General features: G+C 51.6%; 2 pseudogenes; both read right to left on the bottom strand.

The window, feature by feature from the left end:
- Window positions 1-233: 233 nt before the first annotated feature.
- Window positions 234-656, bottom strand: LOC149868358 (small ribosomal subunit protein uS17m pseudogene; annotated as a pseudogene).
- A 7,987-nt stretch (window positions 657-8,643) lies between these two features.
- Window positions 8,644-9,285, bottom strand: LOC149868357 (uncharacterized; annotated as a pseudogene).
- Between the last annotated feature and the right edge of the window lie 1,088 nt (window positions 9,286-10,373).

The raw sequence follows: 10,373 nt of genomic DNA, 5'->3' as shown, positions 1-10,373 counted from the left end.
CAAGATGGGGACTTAGCCATTCCTTCTGGCGCTGCGCGGGAATGGGCCAGACCAGAACATAATTGTCGCTTACAATCTCCTTCTGTTATTTCTAAGTTTATACAATTTGGTGAGTTTATCAAAATTTTGGTTTTGGAAGTTGCTATTTATTATCACTAAGTTCAGAGAAAGGTTTTCATATTAAGACAGTGGGGCACAAACCATCCCTCAGATAAGGGGATGGTTCTTATCCTTTATTTCTCTGTTGAGCTAACATTTAGTTCTTGTAGCTTTTCACTGAGAGAGGTCACGTCCAACTCTGTCAGACTATCGGAGTCTGACAGACTTTCCAAGAACTTGGTTCCTGCACAGGCTTTTCCTGTCACTGGATCTATTACATTTCCAACCTTGAAAACAGTCTGAGACAGCTCATGTTTCACATGCTTGCTCCTCCGCTCAGGAACAGTGTCTCCAACAGTACACTGCTGCAGTGGATCGTGAGCAAAATAAGTTTTCCTCTTGTTAAAAAACTTCAGCAGATAAGGATCTAACACAAGCCTCATCACTCTCACTTTGGCAGTTTTATGCATTTTGGTTCCTATTACTTTCCCTACTATCCATTTTGCATGCACAGCTCCACATACCACAGACATAGTCTAGCTGTGCTCATCCAGTGCCTGTTCCTACTGGACATGGCACCAGCAGCAGCATGGGAAGGCAGGCCTGGTGCCCCTGGCTGGTCCCTTCAGATGCCTCCCCCAGAGCCCTGTCGAGGTCCAGACAAACACGGGATGAGTGTGGACACCCTCCGCCCCTGCCAGGCCTCAACTGGAGCAGGAAGCAGGAAGTATGCCCCTCCCACCCTCCGACACCGGCCGATGACTCACCCAACCCACACTTCTCATTCCCGCTAACACCCACAATATACCTGTGTTCTCCACCATAAAAATGTTGCCCTGAGGGCTCAGGCCAACGCTCAGGATCTCAATATTGCACTGTTAGACAGGAGGATGTGGTCCATGGTTCCTGGATGAATCAATGCGAGGTGATGGCCCAGTTGTTACAGGCCATTCAGTAGAAGACTGCTGCCATTGTATTTCAATCATGCCCAATCATTCTTATTCATTGGGGAACCAGTTTACATGGGAGGAGTACAATGAATCATGTTTTTGCAACGTGGGATGCCTAGGCAGAGGACAGAAGATGGAGGCTTGACATACAAGATGGAGGCTTGACATGACTTTGCTTCACTTACAAACACAGGCCTAAACCACATAATAGCCATATGAAACAATAAAAATCAATACAAAAATGATAATAATACAATATATAACAGTAAAAATTAATACACACCTAAGAATTATACAATATAAAACAGTGGACATCCAAAACCAAAAACTTGCTACCAAAATAAAAATGTTTAAAGCTTATCCTAAGTTTGAGCTCACTTATACTTATCTATAGGAAATAGAGAGGTAGAGAAAAAGTCAGAATGGGGAAGGAATGCAATAAAAAAAGAAAAGAAAAAAAGAAAAAAACTGGAGGTTTTGCTACATCTCCAGCAATCTATCCCATATAGGACTGAACTCAGTCTCTGGGCCACTCTCCACCCCTCACTGGAGCCACTGCTCCACCCCTCCCTGTCCTTGAGCCTTACTCCCTTCAGGTCTCAGTCTTCTGTTGACCTGCCTGGACCCCACTCAGGCCTCATTCAATGGGCCCAGGCCCTGTGCCTTTCTGTTGGTATGTGCTCCCCTAGCCTTTCCCCTCCACGGGGTATGTACAAGGAGGTGGGGTGTGTGGCTTTCTGGCACCCTATACTTGGCTTTCACTAGGGAGCCACAGGTGAGGCATTTCCTGGAGACTGGCCCACCATGGACAACCTCAACATACCATCCAACCCCAGCAGGGTGTAGTTTCAGGTCATACCCCTGGAGGAGGAGGATGGAGAGGACGAAACCGGGGAGGAGGCAACTCCACGCACACCGCATCCCGTGCAAGCCAAAGGAGGCAAGAAGGCCAGGAGGAAGAAGCGTCGCGTGATCATCATTGGTGACTCCATCCTGAGAGGTACGGAGGGCCCTATATGTCACCGGGACCCCTCGGCACGTGAGGTATACTGCCTACCTGGAGCGAGGATTCAGGATGTGAAAGGGATGCTCCAGACTGTAATCCAGCCCACCGATTATTACCCTATGGTCCTAGTCCATGTGGGTACTAACGATGCGGCCAGGAGGAGCCCTGATGGCCTATGGAGGACTACCACGCTCTGGGGTGCATGCTGAAGGAGATGGGCGCACAGGTGGTTTTCTCTTCTATCCTGCCAGTGAGTGGATGAGGCAGACGGCAAGAAACGTGCATCGCGGAGACCAACTGGCGGCTGCAGGAATAGTGCTTCGAGGAGGGCTTTGGCTTCCTCAGCCACGACTGGCACATCACGATGAGAGACATGCTGGGGTGGGATGGGCTCCACCTTTCCCCTAAAGGTAAGTGTGTGTTCTCTTCTAGGTTGGTGGACCTCCTCCAGCGGGCTTTAAACTAGGCTCATTGGGGGAAGGGGAAGATGAGGGCGGAGGAAATATCAGACTGCCAGACCAAACAGCACCCACAATTACAGCCCAGCCCAGACCGACGAGAGAAGCAATCAAACAGGTAAGAGAGCGGGGCCAGGGTAATGTTGGGACTAGGGGGTCAGTACACACACCCACAGGAGGCCTCAAATGCCTCTACACAAATGCTCATAGTATGGGCAACAAGCAGGAGGAACTCACCCTCCTGCTGGCTGACACCAGCCTGGACATAGTGGGGATTACGGAAACATGGTGGGATGAAATGCATGATTGGGCGGTCAATGTCAAGGGCTATAGGCTGTACAGGAGGGATAGGATAGGAAAGAGGGGTGGGGGCGTGGCGCTCTATATTAAGGAGGAATACACATCCTCATTAATTAGCAAGGAGCCAGGGGAGGGGCACTCTGAAGTGCTTTGGGTTAGAACACAAGGCAGTCGAGGGGAAAGGGACTTAATGGTGGGAGTCTACTACAGACCTCCCAACCAGGGAGAAGAGCTTGACCAGGAATTCTTGGGTCAGCTCACAGAGGTAGTGAAGGCTAAGGATGTGGTTGTCATGGGGGACCTGAATTTCCCAGACATCTGCTGGGAAGAGCAGTCAGCCAGGTCTGAATGCTCACATAGGTTCTTGGCCAGAGTGCAGGACCTCCGTCTAACCCAGGAGGTGCACAGCCCCACCAGGGGGGACGCCTTGTTGGACCTAGTGCTGGCAACGGGTGATGACCTGGTGAGGGGGCTGTGAGTGCTCGACACCTGGGTGACAGCGATCATCGCCTGCTGGAATTCACCATCCAGCGCAAGGTGGCAAAGGCATGTAGTAAGGCAGCAGCCCTAGATTTTAGGAGGGCTGACTTCAATGAGCTAAGGAGGATAGTTGGAGAAGCGCTGAGGTCCCGGAGGGGAGGGGAGCCAGGTGTCCAAGGAAAGTGGTCGCTACTTAAGGAGACGATCCTCCAAGCCCAAAGGAAGGTAATCCCAATGAGGATCAAAGGGAGCAGGAGAGCACACAAGGCTCTGTGGCTCACCAAAAGAATCCGGGAATGTCTCCTTGCTAAAAAGGAGGCTTATACCCAGTGGAAAGAAGGGGTCATCACCAGGGAGAGCTATTCTGCAGTTACTCAGGGATGTAGGGGGGCAGTTAGGAAGGCAAAGGCAGAGATGGAACTGGGACTGGCTTCCCAGATTAAGGACAATAAGAAGTCTTTTTTTAAATACGTAGGGGGTAAAAAGAAGGTCCCGGGTAATATGGGGCCCTTGCAGGACGACATGGGTAACTTGGTCATCACACCAGACGGCAAAGCTAACATGTTTAATGATTTCTTTGCCTCCATCTTCCTAAGTAGGGACCAGAACAGCCACCTCCCTGCTGGGCCCCCCTCGGGCCCCGGGGGAGGCACACCTGGGCCATGGGTTAGCGAGGATTTTGTTAGGGAGCTTCTGGAGGGGTTGGACGTATTCAAGTCAGCCGGCCCGGATGATCTCCACCTTAGAGTTCTAAAGGAACTGGCCGAGGTCATTGCAAGTCCCCTGGCATGGCTTTACGAGCACTCGTGGTGCTCTGGTGAGGTACCGGAGGACTGGAAGAGGGCCAATGTGGTCCCCATCTTCAAAAAAGGCAGGAAAGAGGACCCTGGAAACTATAGGCCAGTTAGTCTCACCTCGATCCTAGGCAAGGTGTTCAAGAAAATTATGCTGGCACACATCCAGGAGGGGCCAGCAGGAGACTGCATGCTTAGGGGCAAGAAACATGGGTTCATCAGTGGAAGGTCCTGTCAGACCAACCTGGTGGCCTTTTATGATCAGATCACCAGATCATTAGACGCAGGGGTAGCAGTGGAGATAATCTTCCTGGACTTCTGGAAGGCTTTTGACACTGTCTCTCACCCTGTTCTCATCAAGAAACTGGGGGGCTGTGGTGTAGACACCCACACAGTCAAATGGGTCACCAACTGGCTGGAGGACCGCACCCAGAGGGTGGTAGTAGATGGGTCCTTCTCAACCTGGAAGGACGTGGGCAGTGGGGTTCCGCAGGGCTCGGTCCTCGGGCCCGCACTGTTCAACATCTTCATCAGCGATTTGGATGAGGGGGTAAAAAGCACCCTGTTCAAATTTGCTGATGACACTAAGATGTGGGGGGATGTGGGCACATTGGAAGGATGCAACAGGCTACAATCAGACCTAGACAGGTTACAAGGGTGGGTGGACGAGAATAGGATGGGCTTCAACACAGACAAGTGCAAGGTGATGCACCTGCGGAGGAACAACCGGCACCATACCTACAGGTTAGGGAGCTCCCCTCTTGTCAGCACGGAGGCAGAAAGGGATCTGGGGGTCATCATCGACTCCAAGATGAACATGGGCCGGCAGTGTGGAGATGCAGTCAGGAAGGCCAACCGCACCTTGGCATGCATCCACAGATGCATCTCGAGCAGGTCCAAGGAGGTGATCCTCCCCCTCTATGCGGCACTGGTCAGGCCGCAGCTGGAGTATTGCATCCAATTCTGGGTGCCGCACTTCAAGAGGGATGTCGACAGCATGGAGAGGGTCCAGAGGAGGGCCACTCGTATGATCAGGGGACAACAGGGCAGGCCCTATGAGGACAGGCTGCGGGACCTGAACCTGTTCAGCCTCCAAAAGAGAAGGCTGAGGGGGGATCTTGTGGCCTGTTATAAACTAGTCAGGGGGGATCAGCAGGCATTGGGGAAGTCACTGTTTCCCCGAGCACCACCAGGAGTGACCAGGAATAACGGTCACAAGCTGGCAGAGGGTAGGTTTAGGTTAGCTATCAGGAGGCGCTACTTCACAGTCAGGGCCGCTAGGGTCTGGAACCAGCTTCCAAGAGAAGTAGTGCAGGCTCCTACCCTGGAGGTGTTTAAGAGGAGGTTAGATGAACATTCTTTCCTGCCATGGCAGGGGGTCGGACTAGATGATCTGCTCAGGTCCCTTCCGACCCTACAAACTATGAAACTATGAAACCAGGAACCTCCTTCATCCCCATAGTTCTTATACTGACCTCCACGTGCTCTTGGAGCTGCAGTCCACAGGCTGAGATGTTGCTCTTCTGGCTCCCTAGGTGTAACTGCCAGCTCTGCTTCTAGGGCCCAGGCTTACTTTAAGGCTGCCCAGCCCTCCTTCAATCTGGTGGCCCCCTTTCATAGTTTCATAGTTAGTAGGGTCAGAAGGGACCTGAGCAGATCATCAAGTCCTACCCCCTGACACAGGCAGGAAAGAATGCTGGGGTCAGATGACCCCAGCAAGATGTCTATCTAGCTTCCTCTTAAAGACACCCAGGGTAGGAGCAAGAACCACTTCCCTTGGAAGTAGGTTCCAGATCCTAGCTGCCCTGACTGTGAAGTAGTGCCTCCTGATAGCCAGCCTGAATCTGCTCTCTGTCAGCTTATGGCTTGTGTTCCTTTTTACTCCTGGTCATGCTCAGGGGAACAGGGACTCTCTCATTGCTTGCTGGTCTCCCTTGGCCAGTTTATAGATGGCCACTGGATCCTCTCTCAGCCTCCCCTTATGGAGGCTGAACAGGTTTAGATCTCATAGCCTATCCTCATAGGACCTGCCGTGCTGCCCCCTGATTATGTGAGTGGCTCTCCTCTGGACCCTCTCGATGTTGTTCATATCCCTCGTGAAGTGTGGTGCCCAGAACTGGGCACAGTACTCCAACTGGAGCCTGACTAAGGTTGCATAGAGGGGGAGGATCACCTCCTTGGATCTGCTCATGATGCAACTGTGGATGAATGACAAGGTGCTGTTACCCTTTCTGACTGCATCCCCACATTGGCAGCCCATGTTCATCTTTGAGTCAATAATGACTCCAAGATCCTTTTCTGCCTTTGTTCTGGTGAGGGGGGAGTTCCCCAGCCTGTAGGTGTGCTTCTGGTTCTTCCTCCCCAGGTGCATCACCTTGCACTTGTCAGTGTTGAAACCCATCCTATTCTCATACACCCACCTCTGTAACCTGTCCAGATCTGATTGTAGCTTGTCCCTCCCCTCTAGCATGCCCACCTCCTCCCATGCTATTCACCCCCTCATCCGAGTTGCTCATGAAAATATTGAACAGTGCGGGCCCAAGGACCGAGCCCTGCAGAACCCCACTGCCCACATCCTTCCAGGTCGAAAAAGACCCGTCCATCACCACTTTCTGGGTACGGCCCTCCAGCCAATTGGCGACCCATCTGACCGTATAGGGATTGACACCACAGTCGACTAATTTTTTTTAGTGAGAATGGGGTGAGAGACATTGTCAAAGGTTTTTCTGAAGTCCAGAAAGACTATGTCCACCATGACTTCTGTTTCCAAGGATTTAGTGACCTGATCATGGAAGGCCACCAGGTTGGTCTGACAGGACCTCCCTCTGATGTACCCATGTTGGTTGCCCTTAAGCATACACTCCCCTGCTGGTCCCTTGTAGATGTGCTCCTGGATAATTTTCTCGAAGAGCTTCCCCTGGACTGAGCTAAGACAAACAGGCCTATAGTTTCCAGGGTCCTCCCTTCTGCTTTTTTGAAAATGGGGACCACATTGGCCCTCTTCCAGTCCTCTGGCATCTTTCCAGAGCACCATGAGTGCTCATAACAGGAGACCCACAATGGCCTCTGCTAATTCTCTCAGCACTCTGGGATGGAGATCGTCAGGACCTGCTGATTTGGATGCATCCAGTCCCATCAGGAGGTCTCTGACTAGGTCCACTATGATCCTGGGCCTGGCTAAACCTCCCCTGGGACCATCAGGGATTATGATGAGGGGGGATGACCTGGTCCCTGCTCAGAAAAATGGAGGCAAAGAAGTTGTTAAATAAGTTAGCTTTGACCTCTGGTGTGACCACCAGACTTCCTACCATGTCCTGCAGAGGCCCCAAGTTACCCAGAACCCTCTATGTATTTAAAAAGGACTTCTTATTGCCCTTGATCTGGGTTGCTTGTTCATCTTCACCTTACCCTTCCTAACAGCCCCCCTACAAACCCGAGCAACATCTGTATAGTCCTCCCTGGTGATGGCCCCTCCCTTCTATTGGGTGTACGCCTCCTTTTCCACCTTGAGATGTTCCTGGATGCTTTTTGTTCCTGGGGGCTTTTGAGCACCCTTGCTCCCTTTGACTCTTGTTGGGATTGCTACTCTTTGAGCTCGGAGGATTGTCTCCTTAAGGAATGACCACTCTTCTTGGACTCCCAACTCCCCTCCCCTCTGGGACCTCAGTATCTCCCTGACTAATCTCCTTACCTCATTGAAATCCACCCTCCTGAAGTCCAGGGTTACTGTCTTGCTACAGGCCTTTGCCACCCTGTGCAGGATAGTCTATTCCAGTAGGCGATGATTGCCATCACCCAGGTGATCGAGCACCCACAGTCCCCTCACCAGATCATTGCCTGTGGCCAGGACCAGGTCTAACAAGGCATTTTCCCTGGTGGGACTGTGCACCTTCTGGGTTAGATGGAGGTCCTATAACATGGCTAAGAACCTATGTGAGTAGTCAGACCTGGCTGACTGCTCTTTGCAGCAGATGTCCAGATAGTTTAGGTCCCCCATGATGACCACATCCTTTGACCTAACTGCCTCTGCAAGATGACCTGAGAATTCCTGGTCAAGTTCTTTTGCCTGGTTGGGCGTGTGCTCATCATCAGTTTTGGCTGGGCTGTACTTGTAGGTGACTCATGGTTTGGTTTTCCAATGCTCCCTCTGACCTCATCCTCCTGTTCCCCCCGTGAGCCTAGTTTAAAGCCTGCCAGAGGAGATCAGCCAACTTGAAAAAGAACACATGCCTAAGCATGTCTCTCTTCTCAAAATATGGGTCATGATCTAGGAAGCTGAAGCTCGCCTCAAGACACCATTTCCAAAGCCACAAGTTGACCTCTCTGATGCAGTTCTCATGGCATTGTCCCCATTCTCTCACTGGAAGGATAGAGGAGAAGACCACCTGTGCCCCTGTCTCCTTCAACTTGCCTCCCAGAGCTTGGTAGTCCCTCATCAGGTGATCCAGGCTTCTCTTGGCTGCATCATGCATGCCCACATGAATTAATACCGTGGGGTAGTAATCCATGGGCTGAATAATGGCTGGTATCATCTCCATCACACCCTGAATCCTCACTCAGGGTAGACTGGACATCTCGTGTGTCAAGGAATCCTGGTGACAGATGTGACCCTCCATACTTCTCAGAATGGAGTCACCTATGAAGAGCACTCAGTGTCTCTTCTTCCAGGTCAACTTGCCTCCTTCAGCCTGCTCTGTGCGTGGAGCAGCCTCCTCTCCAGGGTTATCTTCCTCTCCTTCCTCCTCCAATGATGCCAGGACCTCATACCTGTTCTTCAGCTGGACTGGGGGAACTGGTAGTGCACCACAGAGCACTACCCTGGCTTTGGAGGGAACCTTCTGCCAGGTCACTGAGGAGGGCACCTCCCAGGGTGCTTCTCCCTTTGGTGCCTGGCTCTGCAGGGAAAGGAAATAACTATCAATTTCATCCTTTGCTTCTCTGATCCCCCTCTGCCTGCTAACCTCTTCCTGGAGCTCCCTCACCTGCACCTCCAAGGCCCTAAGATGGGTACCTGCAGGACAGGTGTGGGGGCCCCCCTTCCCTGCCTTCCCCGGTCCTGCCGGTCATCCCCCACAGGCCAGGGGGGAGGGTGATGCCAGCCCCCCTGTGGGCTCCGTTTGGGTGGAGACCTCAGAGAAGCCCTGGGTAGGCGGCACCAGCCAGGCAGGGGCCCTAGCAGCACTCTGCATTGACACCATTTTTATTTATTTATTGTGTGGTGCCTTCGCCTTACCTTTGCTGAAGACCACCTCCTGGCCCTTCCTGCTTGCCCACCTGCGTGACTGCTGGTGCAAATGCTTGTTTGTGCACTCTGTTTACACAGCTCCCTGCTGGCTCAGCTAAAAGGAGTCTGGGGGGCTTCCCCTCTGGTTCCAGTTCAGCTGTGCTGGCTCCCTCTGCCCCACTTACCTTAGGGTGATTAGCAGCTGCTGCCACTGCTGCTCCCTCTGGTCAGGTAAGGGGGCACATGTATGTACAGGGATGCACGTGTGCCCAGCTCATTCTTTTCTGCTCCGCTCCTGGCCCCTGAGTGTTGAGGGCTGAGTCTAACCGTGGCTTTTAAAGGCTTTTGGTCATGTGGCAATCTAATTGGGCCAGGCTGCACTTGCCAGCTGCTCCACAGCCTGCTCAATCCCCAATACGTAAAATTAATAATTTCATATATTTATACAGTGTTTTAATTTCAAGAAATACATTTTCTCCATTACTATATGAATAGCATGACCAGGACAGAGACAGTCCTGGTTTGGCTGGGACAGTCCTGGATTTTGAAGGCTGGTCCTGGCTGGTTTGTGAATATTTAAATGAGAGTCCTGGAATCACAGAGGCATATGGTACAGTGCAGAGGGGGGTTGAGTGGCATGGTGCGCCAGGCTGCTCCACCTCCCTATTGGACTGCACTTGCACTGTTGCCTGCCAGCTTCTTCCACTGCCAGCAGCAATGCCACTGGCTTGTGGGGGGAGGAGGCAGTGTCCGAGATGTACTGGCTTTCCTTATGGTTACCTTATATATGAAAAGCATCTTGATATGAATATCAAGCAGTTAATGACAAATTTTGCCTACATTTCTGGACCCTGCTTAGAAACTTTGGTTGCTTGCAGATGTTAAAACAAACAAAAAACCCCATGCTTTAACAGATATTACTTCAACTCAGCTCTACAGCAAGTGTATAGGTTGGATGCTCCAGGGGGGCTTTTTGGCACTTTTATACAAAGCTGATTCAATCAGCTATTAAATAAAGCACCAAAAAAGCCCCACTAAAGTGCCTGATCTATACAGACATCA

The sequence above is a fragment of the Crocodylus siamensis genome, chromosome 3 (genome assembly GCF_052110815.1).
Source record: "Crocodylus siamensis isolate JL-2025a chromosome 3, ASM5211081v1, whole genome shotgun sequence".
NCBI lineage: Eukaryota > Metazoa > Chordata > Crocodylia > Crocodylidae > Crocodylus > Crocodylus siamensis.
Note: the sequence above shows the minus strand (reverse complement) of the source record. Positions and strands in the feature narration are given on the sequence as shown.